This window comes from Mytilus californianus, unplaced genomic scaffold, assembly GCF_021869535.1.
Source record: "Mytilus californianus isolate M0D057914Y unplaced genomic scaffold, xbMytCali1.0.p SCAF_11, whole genome shotgun sequence".
NCBI classification, from domain to species: Eukaryota; Metazoa; Mollusca; class Bivalvia; order Mytilida; family Mytilidae; genus Mytilus; species Mytilus californianus.
The window spans coordinates 36,900,768-36,918,211 of record NW_026262593.1 but is presented as its reverse complement, the minus strand read 5'-3'; the positions used below and the strand labels follow the sequence as shown (position 1 = coordinate 36,918,211).

At 33.7% G+C, this 17,444-nt stretch overlaps 1 non-coding gene across 1 annotated transcript; it reads right to left on the bottom strand.

The window, feature by feature from the left end:
* Window positions 1-15,604: 15,604 nt before the first annotated feature.
* On the bottom strand, window positions 15,605-15,731 carry LOC127721029 (U11 spliceosomal RNA). Its single transcript, XR_007991044.1, has one exon. It is a non-coding gene; the product is annotated as a U11 spliceosomal RNA (small nuclear RNA).
* Between the last annotated feature and the right edge of the window lie 1,713 nt (window positions 15,732-17,444).

The following is a 17,444-nucleotide window of genomic DNA, read 5'->3' as shown; positions in this document are numbered from 1 at the left end:
ACACAGTGAATTTTCCTTTTCAAAGTATTGATTAATCTATATTACAATATATTTTGCAAACAACTACCTTAACTTTGCAACTCTAGAATTGATTGTATCTGTCCCAGTGATATACATTCACCAACAAAGATGTATTATGGAGATGTGGGCGATATGGGATAACCTTCAATAAGATCATACACATCAATACAGTGAAACCAGGAAAGATACACGATTTGAAAAACGAATACGTATATATGTTATTTTTTAAACTCTGGACGGCTGATGACGGATATGTTCCAACAGTACCGTCCTCTTTTTCTGAATTAGACGTATCACCGTAATTGTACTGACATGAGCAACGCGACGAGTGTCGCATGTGAAGCAAGATTTGTTGACACTTCCGCACTTAAGATCACCCTCGGTTTTTTGTGGTGCTTATGTATATCAGTCTTTAGTTTTCTATGTTATGATTTGTAGACTATTCATTTTCTTAGGTCGTTCTTCGATTTGTGTCATGGCGTTGTCAGCTTGTACCAAGTCATGGAATATGACAGTTGTTTTCGATTCGTTTATTTGGTTGATATAGTCGAGCTTTTGATTTTGTCAGGTAAAATGGGCTTCCCCTTTTTTTAATTTACATTAGAGTTCGGTATTTTTGTTAATTCGTTTTGGTCTTTTACTTATGAGTTTGAATATCCCTTTGGTATCTTCCGCCTCTTTTTTTCTAAATTTCGACAGAATCGACAACAAACCCTATAAAGGACAAAGAAAGCCTCTACGATAAAAATAAAAAGAATCAATCAATAAAGATTTCCTGATATTAGCCAGGCACATTTGCATGTGTTGGATTAAAATATGTTGTTTTTGATTTGTTATATTGATAAAGTCCAATGATTTTATTTCAGCCTGTCTAATTCAAAAACGTGAACTACACAGGTTGAAATTCGTGTTTTTGAAAACTACACATTTAACCACACTTTAAAGTATGACGTTTTTGGTAGAGATCTTTTTGTTACAATGAAGGTACTTTTGTGAGGATGTGTGTGTGTTTAATTAATTTTTGAGGGATTTCTACTCAATATTGTGGCTTTTTTGTACTTTAGAATGTTGATGTTAGATCTAAATATGTAGTTGTATTTGTACACATTTATTTAAACATAAGGACACATGTCCCTGACACTGAATAAAAATTCGATATAATGAAAAAGTCAGCTGTTGCATAATATATGAAGTATAATAAATAGAGTAGAATAAATCCGAAAATTTAATTCTTATCAAGTTTTGCCTGCAAATGTTTAACTGATAACTTACAACAAATTCCATACTTAAAATACATGTATATTTTGTCTAATACATCGTATATCTAACCTGGGTTATTACTTTAAAACATTTGCAATAGATTTATGGATCCGGGTGTATAAGAATGATAGTAGTAAAGGAACTATTTAAAAGCACTGAAAGATTAGTAGTAGAAGACTTGTAATCAGATGAAATGAAATATTTATAAACTAGATTTATGACCATTAAGGAAATAAATTATAGCAAACTTCGGACAAGAAATCAGAGCTTTGCATGAGGGAGATATATTCCTTAATGTACAATGATTTGATTAAAAAGCAAATTTCATTTAAACAATAACGGTATTTTCATACCAGAACTGGGATGATGGTACCCTCGGGACCAACAGTCAAACAACGGAGGTATCGACCCAGTGGTAGTAACAGTTATAACTCCAACTGCTAGCATTAAACAAATTCGTTCTATGTAACATTCAAAAGTTATCACTAAAAACATTTATTTGTAAATTCCCGCAGAACAAAATAGAGTTGTATTAAAAGTTTCAGTAGTATAAAAAAATGAAACAATACAGGCACGAACAGGAATAATTCAATAGCTTATCAATGATAAGGAAAATACTCTAGTAACAAGATCAATTGGTTTGATTTTACAAAAAATAAATGGAGAATGTGTCTATGGGCCACAGATGCCCCGCTTGTAATAATGCATGAGTCAACTTTCACATACAGATGCAGGATTCATGTAGTTAAGACCGTTTTGTGATTATAAGCATTGTGTATAGGTTTCATAACATTTGGTTGAGGCAAACTAAAGTTAGAGAACGGAAACGACAGATTTAGCAATTGTTTCCATTCATAAAGGGGTATAACTCAAGAAGGGTAAAAGTGACGCCACCTAATTTCAAACTTGATCTGTGTTTTGTGGTAATAGGCATTGTGTATAAGTTTCATAACGTTTGGTTGAGGCAAACTAAAGTTAGAGAACGGAAACGACAGATTTAGCATTTTTTCCCATTTATAAAGGGGTATAACTCAAGAATGGTAAAAGTGACGCCACCTAATTTCAAACTTTATCTGTGTTTTGTGGTAATAAGCATTGTGTATAAGTATCATAAAATTTGGTTGCGGCAAACTAAAGTTAGAGAATGGAAACGAAAAATTCAGCAATTTTTATGTTTATAAAGGGGCATAACTCATGAACGGTAAAAGTGACACCACCCAATTTCGAACTTGATCTGCGTTTTGTGGCAATAAGCATTGTGTATAAGTTTAATGACATTTGGCTGAAGGAAACTAAAATTAGAGAACGGAAACCAGTTTTGAGGACGTACGGACGGGACGGACATATTACTAAAGTAATAATTCATAATAGAGCTTTCTTACATTTTGACGAAAGGTACGAACGAACGTAAATGGAGCATGTATTATATTCCCACGATAACACTTGGAGCCTATATTCTATCTGGTAAAACGACATTCTTAAAAAAAAGTTTCCTGAATCAAATGGATCTTTAAAAATTTAAGTATATCGCTCATAAATTAAGCATTATATATCTGAAAATAAAGTAAAATAGTTTAATGTACACTTACGTCCGATACGTTGCTTATATGTGTTCATTTGAGCGGGAATTGTTTATAGCATGCATTTATCAAATGTTTACATCATTGGCATTCTTAGTACAGTCTTGAAGTGTGTTACTCTATATCGTGTTAACGACAAAATTGACAATCATTTTAATCTTTTAATGTGTATACCATCAACAAAATTGTCAACGTGGATCATCAAGGATTGCCAGACAAAGATATTTCAATGTATACATGTTTATATGGAAAAATTTATGATAAAAATGACTTGGAGAATGAACATTTTTTCCGTTAAATAAAAGGTTAAATGTGGGCAACCAGTGGCGGATCCAGAACTTTTCATAAGGGGGGGGCCGCTGACATGCTTCAGTGATTCCCTATATAATCAATCAAATTTTTCCCACGAAAAGGGGGGGGTGGGGGGGTCGGGCCCCCTAGGGCCCCCTGGATCCGCCTATGGCAACAATAATGCGACAATTGCAATCGCATGAAACAAATGTGAAACGGAATAAAAAGTATACCCCTCCCCCCTGGAAGTTAAATGGTCTTTGCCTTAGGAATCACATATTGATTTTCATGGTGTATTTTCAACTAGTAGAATCTTCAATTAATGCAAGATGCACAACTGACTTGGTCTCATTCTTTTAAACGTCGTTAATTGCTTTAAAATCATCTAATAATGGTGCGTTAAACATTTACAGAAGATACTAACAAGCACGAAAATGTGAAATCCAGTGTCAATTTCAATGGAACAATTAACACACACACACACACACACACACAAAGAGCTTTGATTTAAATACTTATAGTTAGATATAGAATAAATGTCTACGAGACAACAGCCAACCAACAAAAAAATGATCCTCAACACCAATGCAAGTAGAGTTCAATATGTACGTTATATATTACATTGTATAGTAAGCTTTAAATGGTCAAAAACAAAACAAACAAAAAATTACAAAAAAAGAATTATGTGGAAAAATAAACCGTCTCTGTATTTGGTTAAGATGTGCATATACGGTGGTAATCCAGACTATATTTGACAAGTAGAGACACATCGAGTGCGCCCCACTCTTAAATCCGCCCTTGATGAACTAACATGGGCTGATCCAGGATTTTTGAAAGGGGTTGTAACTTCAGAAAACTGAAGAAATGATATATTTTGCAATATACGCTCTCTACGACTACCCCCCCTTTTTTTCGATTCCGCCAATGAACTTATCATAGATCTTTTTTTGTTCATTTCAGATGCAGAGGGTATTTTTTGTACCTTTTCGGAGGTTTCAAAAGTTACAGTTTAGGAAGTAATTTTTTTAGGGGATCCAATATATTTGTCTTGGTTCTTTCTTATGTTAAATAGTGCAAATATCTATGGGTGGTCGAGCACAAACTTTTATGTTTAGGGGTACTTCTTCTTCTGACGAGTCTATATCTATTTTTAGAAAACTTTATTTAGTTATCTCCTGCTCCCTAAATTCATATGTCGGACGAAAATTTAAGTTTGACATGTGACAGGCAAACATTTAAACGAAATGCAACTAAGTTCAATGACTACAGAAATATGCTATACTTTAAAAAAGAGTTCAGAGGTCAAATTAAAGGATCCCTCAAACGAGTCTTGCGTATGATTCGTCAAGCGTACGTATCTTTCGTCAAATTGAAAGAAAGCTCTTATATCAATTTGGAATTATCAAAGGCATGAGTAAGCAGAAAATCAATCATAAAATACAACAATAATAGTAAATGGCTTACATGTATTAATATAGAAAATGAGAAAATGCAAAAATGCAAAAATGGTGGGTCATTAAATCTGCGTGAATAACCAAGTTATACTAAGAAGACATAGAATTGCAGGTGATGGTCCCGTTAGACAACAGAAGGTGTCAGTATACATCAAAACTAATTATCAAAATATACGGAAAATGTATTCCTTACTGGGTCATTGCTCTACATCGAAAACTAGATTGTTGGTAATGAACAAAATATTTGCAGATAATATATCAATCAAAAGTTTTTTCTTGAGCAAGTCATCGTCGCCAACTTCCAAACTGCATACGTGTGGTGTTATTGGCGGTTCTAAACCCCGATTCATATTGAAAAATGGAATGGGTAGTGCGAACAGGTACGCATAGTATATATAACAACTTACCCTAAGGAGTCGGTTTCAAAAATTATGCTTTGCTAGCAGATCATACTTTGGAATAGAGCGTTAAATTTATTTAGAATTTTCCAACATGTTAGGCATAACTTTTCTTGGATGTATGAGGGTCTGTATTGGGGTTTTCATTTCAGTATTCCATAATGTTTTGGCCATTTTTAGCACTCAATTATTCTCTTTTGTTATACCTTTATCGTATTTTACTCATTGCTTTATTTGTTTTATCCATTGTTCTCTATTCTGTAAACCCCATCCAAATCCTCGTGCATGTTTATAAAAAAAATAATAAAAGGCCCCCAAGATGTTGAAGTATACAAAAAATATGATATCAAAGACCAGCATGTTATATCTAAAACTATTTCACTCTTTGTAAGGCTCAAAAGTGTGAGAGAGGGGAAGAGAGGAAAGAGGATATCAATTTCATGTTATTAAATGTTTAACTTTTTTCTTCAAAGAAACAATGCTAATTCGTGTTTAAAAAACTCATCAAGGGATAACGTATAAAAGAGTTTATACCGCAATTTTCTTATTGAATCCCGTTCCGATTTTTTTTTCTATCAAATTAGACACCTTGAAATAGCGAATCGATATGTCATCAGAGTCAAGCGATGATTGCTTTGTATGATCTGTCAACAATATTATTGAACATTTCGGTCTGCATTCCGTGTCATTTGTGAAAGAACGAGTTTAAATTCAAAAAATGCAGCAAGAAAGGAACACATGTCATCATTTTCTCCGTCTGACTCTAATGGTAGCTGAAAATTCAATGTTTCAGGCCCTGAGAGTTTTATACAGTGCTTGTTGTTGGTAGCTGGCTGTCATAACTCTTAAAATTATTGTTTAAGAAATCATTCCATCATGTCATGCTCTATGCTCATTTTAACATGGGCAGGCATAACATTTGACCATATTTTACACCTCGCTAACGCTTAGTGTAAAATATCGACAAATACAATAACTGACCTAATAAATGTTTGGCTGTTCGCGTTTCCTCCCCATGAAATATATACATTACATTTTCATATTTAATAAGTTTAAAAACTAATTGCAGGGTAAATATATGTTGTTTGAATAACAATATATAATAATTCTTTTGTAAGCAGCTAAAATGTATTTTTTGAATATCTGGCAGCTCCAATTCTTTTAAATGAGTGAGAACTGATTCTAAATTTACATATGGAATGCCTTTTCTTAAAATCAATGATATCTATATATTTTTTCTTTTTTAAAAAAATCTTCAAATGAAAAATAAGTGTCAAGTTTGCCTGTGTCAGTGTTCATTGTTTGATACTTTAGATGATTCCAATGTTTAAGAAAACTGTCACACAATTTAATTTTAACAAACTTACATAATGTACCAAGTTTTTGATTCAAGTTAGGTTATTGAGTCTCTTTTTGTATAAATTCTATACTGGAAAACCATGTATTGAATTTAGAAAATTACACATATAGGCATCATATAATAATCCATCTTTAAAACCTTCTAGTCTATGACAATATTTTACCATTGGTAAGATAACCGTAAAATAAATAGGAAATCTACCAAGTTCTGACATCACAGCTATATTAATTGCTTTTCTATTAACACCAAGAATGTATTTAATAAATTTATTATATGACCTTTAGTTGTTTAGACCATTGTTGAAGCCGGTCGTACGGTGTCCTATACTCAAATTTCATCCTTTGGTCCCTGGGTTATAGTTGTCTCTGACATTAATTGTAATTAGACCACAAATATTCTAATGTATTGCAATTTTATATCTATACTGCTTTGTCATCTATAAAGGTTAATAAAACAGCAGGCTTAAATAATATCTCCAATACTATGTTAAAATAAGGTCAAACCTCTTTACTACCATGTTTCCTCAAAATTTTAAATCTTTGTCTTTTTTATGGAAAATACCCTGAACCCTGGACCACAGGTTATTTATTCCCAATTCATAAAGGGAATGATGCATCTGATCCTAATAATTATCGGGGAATCACAATCACTGATTCAATGGGGGAGTTTTTTAAAAAGATACTTGACACCCGTCTTTGTAAATTCTTAGATTGATTGATTGATTGTTGGTTGCTTAACGTCCAGTGGCAAATATTTCATGCATATTCAGGACGATTAAATTCTTAGATAAATATCAAATCATTGATGATAGCCAAATTGGGTTTACCAAAAGAGCACGACCGTCTGACCATATGTTCATTGTAAAGACTATTATTGATAAGTATTGTAATACAAAAGAAGGTAGTGTGTTTGCCTACTTTGTTGATTTCCAGAAGGCTTTCGATACTGTCATTCACCCAGGGATAAAACTTAAGCTGTTGAATATAGGGGTGGGTTCAAACTTTTATAATATCGTTAAAAAGCATGTATGCTCACAGTAAATCTTGTGCTCGATTAAAGAATAGGGTGACAAATCTCTTTAGAACTAAAGTATGAGTAAAACAGGGAGACAATATGAGTTCTAATTTGTTTAAAATTTTCACAAATGACCTTCCTGGTTGTTTTAAAAGTTCGCCTGATCCAGTCGTTGTTAATTCACGACCAGTCCATTGTTTACTATACGCTGATGATATTGTCATTTTTTCAACTTCAGCAAAAGGACTTCAGAGTAAACTTGATCGATTAAGTACATATTGTCAAAATTGGTGTTTGAAAAATTAATCCCAATAAAACTAAAGTGCTTGTATTTAACAAGGCAGGTAGACATATCTAACATAATTTTTATTTTTTAATAGCATACTTATTGATTGTGGTCAACATTGTAAATATTTAGGAATAACTTTTAGTGCATCTGGATCTTTTTCCTTCGCTCAGAGAGAATTGTATAATAAGGCGTTAAAAACATACCATAAGCTACGCAAGGTCTTTCTGTCACTGAGTCCAAGTTTAAAAAACAGCCTTCATGTATTTGATCATACTATTAAACCTATTCTTTTATATAGTTCAGAAATTCGGGGATATTTTAACCCTTTCAAAAAAAAAAATCTATGACTACAAGTATAGACCAAGCTTATCCTAAATAAAGGCAACAGTAGTATACCGCTGTTCAAAAGTCATAAATCGATTGAGAGAAAACAAATCCGGGTTACAAACTAAAACCGAGGGAAACACATCAACTATAAGTGGAAAACAACGGAACAACAGAAACACTGAAATGCAACAAAACCAAACGCCAATGCAACATACATAGAAACGAACTATTTGGTTACAACTGCCATATTCCTAAGCTTCTTTCAGAAAGACTACCCATTAAATTCTGTAAACATTTACTTGGCGTTGCCAAAAGGGCAACAAATTTTGCCACACTTTCTGAACTAGGTAGATTTCCTTTGCATTTTGACATTACAAAGTCTATGATCAGATACTGGCGCAGGCTTGAAAATTTGGGTTCATCTTTTCCATTACTAAAGGAGGCATATTTAGAGTCAAAATTACTACATGAGTCAAAAATTCCATCATGGTATGGATCCTTAAACTTCTTTCTAAAGAATATTAAAGGGGTTGGCAGTTTAGCTTCTGCAAGCAATTACAGCTTTAAATTTTATACCAAAAAATTCTGTTCCAGTACTATGAGGATCAGTGAAGACTCCAAATGCACAAGTGTTCTGATGGAAAGCTCCGTAACTATAGCAATTTCAAGACAAATTTTGGTCTTGAAAGATATCTTATTTTATTGCGATCCCCTGAGCGGAGGAGACATTTTACTGTATTGCGTATTTCCTCACATAGACTTAGAATTGAACAAGGTAGATATCATGGTATATCTCGACAAAACAGAGTATGTCTCAGGTTCACCTCAAACATGTCAAATGAAATTGATGATGAAAAACATTTTTTTTTATTTTCATGCACATCATCTTTAACTAGAAGAAACTGCATGTACTCCATGATTAAATCACTCTGTCCAAACTTTAAGCACTTGATTCCTAGCCAAAAACTAATCTGGCTACTTAATGTAGAGAATGTTGATATATTAATCATGTTAATATAGCTGTTTGTGATCTGATTAGTGAAGGAAAAATATAGATCTAGCTTCTCTGCATCAGGCACGAGGATGGCATGGTGGTTACCTAGACTCACCAATAATATTAATAATGTACTTTCTTGTATTTATTTTATCTTTGACAATCAGAATTATTCAGTCCCATATATATGATATTTAAGTATTTTTCTATTAAGTACTATGAAAACTTGGGCATGTCATTTAGCATCGTCCCTTGGTGCCTCTTGCAGCCGGGTCATCTTACAATATGTATCAACCCCTCTGCACCAGGCACGAGTATGGCATACCAGGTTTGTGCATCTGCTCATAATTTCATAACCAAATTGTCTATTTACATTCATGTATACAATGTACGTCTATCTCCCACTTTGACATGCAGCACCGTCCGGCCCTTGGTGGCTTTTGTAATTAAGTTAAATATCCAATACATTGCCAATTTATTTAAGGAACTTTTTCATGTTGGGGTGTACCTGCACTCGACTCCAATCATTTAATTGACTAGGATTGTCAGTTTTCCTATCGAAGGTCGGTGGTTTTCCCCGGGCACTCCGGCTTCCTTCACCTATAAAAACTGGCCGCCACGAGTGGTGTTAAAACACCAAAAATCAAAAACAAAATCATATTTCGGGAACAAATAAAACGAATAACTTACTATGATAATCACTCATTACTTCAGATTTTAAAAACATTTTGATTATCTCCCTTCAAATCATTCAGCTTTTATCATTTGAACATGTTATTTTAAAACTATTTAAAAAAACTTTGAAAATATTAATTATTTTGACTAAAATTTAAATTGAATTTGCATAAATATAAATAATTTATTGGAAACAACTGATAATATTTGTAAGAATATTGTATTATTTACCCCATTATTTTATATTGAAATAAGAAATATAAATATTCCGGTTACCCAATTTCAGTGCGTTGAAGACCGTTTGGTCATTTATTTGGAATAAGTGCACATATTAAATGTGCATAATAATCATAGATGAAATTAAGACACGCATGCTTCTGTTAGTAAATATCTTGGTGTGTTAAAGTGCTGACAGAAGCACATGTTGTATGAAGCGTAAAAGCGCTTCATTCTGAAAATGTGTGCACGATCAATACTTTTACAGCCCAATAAAATTACACAAAGATGCATTAATTTCTTACAATTCCATTTTTATGCTAATAAGACAAAGAAAAACAAGTTTTATCAAGTTTTTCTTTTATTTACCTGTGCACTTTTTAATGGAAGCACATGTCTTCACGAATGTAACATTTCATTTTGATATGAAGGTTAATTTTTGAAAGACTCGCGATTGTTGTTAGCCAATCAAACTAACGGATTCTCATGAAACGTACATGTAATGTAATTATTGCGGAATGATGATTGGCAAGTCTATCTAAACTACCCATTTCCGTAGGTTCAAAAATCCTTAAGGATTTCATTAAGTTTATTGTTTTTATCAATAATTACATTACATGTACGTTTCATTATAATACGTTATTTTGATTGTCTAACAACAATCTCGTGTCATTCTGAAAATTAACCAAATGTAACATTCATGATGACACGAGCTTCCGCAATAATAAAAGAAATCGTGTTTTTATGACCCTTGCAAAAAATGTAGTTATAAGTATTGAATGCTTCTTTTAGTAATGGTAAATTACGTATAGAGTTGTGCAGGGACAGTCTATACTAACTTAGTATAGAAAGTCCCTGGGTTGTAAAAGCGTTGACCGTGCGCACATTTTTAGAATGAAACGCTTCCACGCTTCATACAAAATGTACTTCGGTCAACGCTTTAACACCCAAATAAATTCACAAAAAGAAGCATTCAATTCTTAAATAATCAGAGCGTCGGTTTTCTCGTTTAAAAATGTTCTACGTTTTGTGACTTCGCTTTGTCGGGGTCTTTTGCCATACAGTTTCATATGCTGTATGGGTTATACTCATTGGTGACCTATTATTGTTTACATCCACTTCATTTGGTGTCTGGTTGATAGTTGTCTCAGTAACACATCTCTTAATTTTTAAAATAGTAATCGCACGGCCTTCATCATTTAGCATCTGATCCTTGTGGCCTACCTGTTTCAGTAACGGCTCCGGTTTGTTTTTGTGTGTGTTTTTTTTTAATAGTTTTTTTTTGGGGGGGGGGGACTCGCAAACATACAACCCCTCGGAAATTATAAAATAATTTTCGTGATTATAATTGCAAACTATTGATAAAACTTGCTTAAAGTAGGTTTTTCTACCACAATTATAGATTGCCTTAATAAGCCACATTTGGCAAAAATTTTCGGATTTTTCGGTCATTAATGCTCTTGCAACTGTTTTGATTCAATCTTCGATCGCCACTGATGAGTCTAGTGTAGACAAAACACTCGTTATCAATTATTAGCCTGGTATCTTTGATCGCCACTGATGAGTCTAGTGTAGACGAAACACTCGTTATCAATTATTAACCTGGTATCTTCGATCGCCACTGATGAGTCTAGTGTAGACGAAACACTCGTTATCAATTATAAGCCTGATATCTTTGATCGCCACTGATGAGTCTAGTGTAGACGAAACACTCGTTATCAATTATTAGCCTGATATCTTTGATCGCCAATGATGAGTCTAGTGTAGACGCAACACTCGTTATCAATTATTAGCCTGGTATCTTTGATCGCCACTGATGAGTCTAATGTAGACGAAACACTCTTTATCAATTATTAGCCTGGTATCTTTGATGAGGCACTTGATACGGTAACATACGGTAACATAATTGTCATTATATTCCGTTTAATAAAGAAACATGTTTTATGACTTTTTTCAAATCATCAAGAGAATAAATTATTGGGACACCAAGAAGAAACATCTAAAGTTGTTAACCATCAGTACGAATCGGAACTCTCAGATATTGACCAGTGCAAATATATAAGATACTACACATATATAGAATTAGGGCTGTCAAAATATCTACATCAACCGTAAAAAGTATTGTCAAATAGCTGGAAAATATCAACCCAAACAAAGCTACAGCGCCCGATCAGACAATGCAGAGTCATGCAAGAAGCAAAAAGTAAAATCACAAAAATACTGAACTCCGAGGATAATTCAAAAAGGAAAGTCCCTAATCAAATGGCAAAATCAAAAGCTCAAACACATCAAACGAATGGATAACAACTGTCATATTCCTGACTTGGTACAGTCACTTTCTTATGTAGAAAATGGTGGATTGAACCTGGTTTTATAGCTAACTAAACCTCTCACTTCTATGACAGTCGCATCAAATTCCAGCAACAGAAGTTTTTGCACCATATTTAGAGATAGTATACAACAAATCCATAAATAAATAGGAACACTTCCATCAAATTGGGTCGTCGGAAATGTTATCCTGATTTTTAAAATGGGAGATAAAACAGATCCAGCAAACTATCGACCTGTTTACCTTACGTCTGTCCCATGCAAGATGATGGAGCACATTATCTTTAGTAGTGTCATGAACTGTCAAGACGGAAATAAAACTCATCATACCAGTATGGATTCAGAAACAACCATTCATGTGAACAATAATTAATAAACACCACTGAAAACCTAGCTAAAATAAGAGATCAGAAAAGCCAAGCAGATATACAATGTACTAATATTGGATTTCAGTAAGGCATTTGTCATCTAGTCTATAAACTCAGAAATAACGGAATTAACATGTACACAGTCAATTGGATGGAAATCTGGCTCCAAAACAGAAAACAGACAGTAGTAATGGATAGATTCAAATCACAACTGCAAAAGTACGACCAGGACTTCCTCAATGCACTGTATTGGGTCCTTTTCTATTTACTAGTATTGTGTACATGAACATCATAGAGGACGAATTAATAACTGGTTCCAGCAAAAGACTCTTTCCATATGACTGTTTAATATACCGTAAAATGAAATTCCGAAAAACACAGAAATACAACAAAAAGATCTAACTGGCTCAGAAAGAGGGATATATTAATTGGGAAATGTCATTCAATCCAAAGAAATGTTATGTTGTACAGATAACTAATAACATCCGTAATACAATTGAAAGATCTTACTTCTCACATGGCAAAAACTTGAAGTTAAGAGAACATACCCCATACTGAGGAGTGGAGCTTGACAACAAGCTCAATTGGAACCACCATATTACACTCAAGATAAATAAAGCGTCACAACAACTAATTTTTTTAAAGAAAAAACAGTTGTATCTGTGCCCTTAAGATATCAAACAAATTTCGTATAATGCACTGGTTATACAACATTTAGAATACAGCAGTTCAGTATGGGATCCTCACTACAAGAAGGACATCATAAATGTTGAATTGGCTTAAACTTCATACAAGAATAACAGTAAACCGCTTTATCATATTTTAGAAGATACTATATATACCATCAAGTAGCCACCAAAATTCTACGTACTATCTTGTTGACAGAAAAACGCGACATAGTCACTCAGTCAATATCATGCAACCACAGTGCAACACCTCCGAATTTGAACACATCTTCTATCCAAGGCCTACCCGAGAGATGAACAAGCTTAAGCTTCCAGGAAACATCGTAACGGACACTGACTCGGAAAACTGATCATACTTTCATCCGTGAGATCAGGGACATATGTCGAATATCATCCATGTTTTCTCCTGCACCAACCATATTTTAATTTGTACATAGAACTTTTCATTTTTCCGTTTATCACACCTTGTACAGCACCAGCACATGTTGGCACAGCATTAACGTGATGTAATGTTCATGTGCTAATTAACGAAAGAATAAGGATGATAGATTTCGTTGATTTCACCCACAAAAGAAAGGAAAAAAACGGCAGATAACGAACTAAAATAAAAAAAAAACGCTATTTCTTAGGCAAATTGAATCTTTTATGTTTATCTATTCGGTGTCATTAGAGGGCTGAGATGTTGACCAGCATAAAGCAGAGATTTGGTCAGGATCACAGGCTACAAACAACTGTATCTGCCATTGGAGTCCAATCTGACAACCAATCTGTAATAGGTCATAACACAGAACCACAATATAATCAATGTTACAGGTAATACTTTTCAATTGAATTCTATATATACGAGACAATATTTTTTAAACATCAGATTCACTCTTGTACAGATCCTAAAAAGAATGACGCCATTCTCGCCAAATTTCATTGTTGCTATTAGACTGGTTCCCTGTCCTTTATCTGTTTGGCTCTGACAGATACCTGTTACCTGTTACCTAGTCTTTATCTTCCTCCTCTAGCAGGAGCTTCGCTTCTACAGCGTACTTCTTTATTTGCACCCTAACCCTTACACACGGGGCACTCATAAAATTGGTTATAGTATATGTTCATAAACGTAATTATTAGAAACAGAAACATATATGCAGCATGCGGACTAATCCATCACCATGTAAACGAAGTTAACTATTTATTACTCAATCCACTTGTCCAGATTTCACTATTTAAGTATCTATATATTAAACAGGATAAAACACTCCTGCCTTCGTAATATCGTTTACTGTTCAAACACTATCCTTGTTTAGTTGTTATCATAAAATCTAAAAATCTTTCCACTGTTCATTAGGTATTATAAGCAATTATTTTATATATAACACTCCTGCCCTCGTATTAGCGTTTACTGTTCAAACACTATCCTTGTTATCATAAAATCTTAAAAAAAAAGCTTTCCACTGTTCATTAGGTAAGCAATTATTCTATATATATAACACGCAAACGAAGTACTTAAAATCTAAGATCAAGGGTGTCTCAGATACCCGTATGTTGCAAGGGAAAGAAGCAGCCTATGTTGCTATGTGCTTTCTTTGTATTTCAACCTAGATCTTCTGCTTAAAGTTTGAACTTATTAAGAGGTAATCGTTTTATCTACAACTGCCGGCACTTTTAACTTATTTCCCTGTGAGATTCTAAATCAATAAACACACTAGACATATACTGTTAATATAACAAATAGAACATTTACCGCTTGGTTATCGTACTTCTAATAACAGATAGTTTCAGTCCAAAAGTACAAAGCATAAATAATTTCAGTAGCATAGAAACTAAAGGCCATGTTAATACATTAGCCGCATGAAAACTTTTAGTAGGATAAAAACCAATAGCCATATATGTATACATTATCCACATGAAAACTTTTAGTAGCATGAAAACCAATAGCCATATGTATACATTATCCGCATGAGAATGTTCAGTAACATAAAATCAATGGCCATGTTAATATATTAGCCGTATTTGCAATTTCACAATTTCAACATATCCTCGACTTCTTTCATTTTCTTGCATATGCTAAGCATATATATTATTGGTTTAATACTAAAAAAAAAATTCAAGATCATAATATTTTATTTTGTTAAAAGGCATATCTGGAAATTATACATTGAAAAAGAGTTTTTTTTATAGCTTTATTTTCGTCGGTATTATCAGGATTTTTATGTCATATCTTGGTTTTCACTATCTGTAAGATTGATACAATGTAAATGTTGTATCCATCCACGACAAATCATGATTTTCGTTGTTGTCCTTTAATGTCTAAAAAGCATACCAATGCCAGTTTTTAATTTGTATTTGTTATGTTGGGGCGCCGGACCTAAAGAGTACCAACTGCCACCAAGTAAAGAAATTATGCCTCCGAAATCTCCTGATTGTGATTCCGCCCAGAACCGTTAGGCTCTGAGTACCAAACATGATAAAGGCCCTTTTTAATGTAGATGTTGCTAATTTTATATATAAAGTCACGGACGAGACAATGATGCAAAGGTTTGGAAATTAATTCTCAACTACACTTATTTTCCTAAAAAAATACAATTCTTGCCAAATGCAATTTTCTTCTGAAATAATATATCATATTCTATATGTTGAATTTGTTATGAAACTTAAAGTTTAACACACAGTACTTTAAAAATCAATTTGTGTCACCAGTTCATTTTAAAGGGACATCACTCAAAAATATTTTCCCGTTGCGAGTAAAGAAAGCACAACATATGAAAATCTCATTACATTTTCATTTGATTAAACATCAAAAATTGGGTTTTTTTATTTGCTAAATCTTCGGGGCTTGCGGAAAGCTTCCCTCCCTTTCCCGAGTTCTCCTTTCAGGGCGCACAAAAAACCTAGCTACCCCACCAATAAGGTAACTTGTTTGCCTTCAATAAATCTGCATTCCCAATTATTGGAAGGTATAACGAATTGAGCAAAATGAAAAAAGAATCCCTTCCTATTTGTACTTACATTTGTACACAATGTGTCCAAGTTTCTAGAGTTTACCCTAACGTAAACACTTTTTTAAAATTTAAAAGGATTTGTATACAAATTAATGCCGTCTGATGAACTCCAAGACTCCTCCATGTAGATCAAGTGAAATTTATCCTTCAATCAAGACAATCAACTATTGTACAAATAACAGGTACACAAATAAAGTTTTGCTTTATTTGTACTTGTACTTGTTCAAATAAAGTTTCCTGTCACTCCGCTTCAAATCGTATCCTATCTGTTGTTCGATATATAGAAGAGAGGCAAAGCAAAAGATAGCAAAGGGAAGTCAAAAATAAACATCATAGCTAAAAAGAAAAAGACAAACAGACAAACAACAGTACACAAAACACACAATAGAAAACTAAAGACTGAGCAACACGAACCCCACCAAAACTGGAGGTGATCTCAGGTGCTCCGGAAGTGTAAATAGATCCTGCTCTACATGTGGCAATCGTCGTGTTGCTCATGTGAGTACAAACCTGGTGATAAGTCTAATTCGGTAGGTCACATTCGGGGAAAAGGGGATGGGATTGTAGGTACAACAACTGAAAAATGTCCGTTATTATCCGTGAAACGGATATTCCAAAACGGTCAACCAACTCGTGATGGCGTCCGTAAAATTTACGAAGGGATGATTTCAACTTCAACACTTGGAACTCTTGGTTTGATAGCTTCCTTGTGTGCTGCAACCCTCTATCAAGGAAATCATGATACGAAATACAAGCCCTGGGATATCGTATCAGCTGGGCTATTTATACTTCGTATGCACGGGCTGTTGGAATGTTGCTACATAGAAATGGAAAGTTTACAATTGGGAAACTAAAATCATCTATTTTGTCGTTAAGTTTTGTTTTCAACCGACCCTTATTGTCAATTTCTAGATGTAAGACAAGATATGAGGCAGACTTAACTGTATATGTTGTATCCTTTATCTAAAGTTCGATGGAGTAGATGCGTTCAACATAGTCACCAAATTTTGAACTATTTAGTGATAGAACATGATCTATATAGCGGAAAGTAAAGTTAAAGGACACTTCTAACTTCTTTTCTTTTTCCTAAGAAGTTCCTGTATGAAGTCAGCCTCATATGAATAAAGGAACAAGTCGACAAGAAGAGGAGCACATTTGGTTCCCATGGGAATGCCGATTGTCTGTTGAAAAAC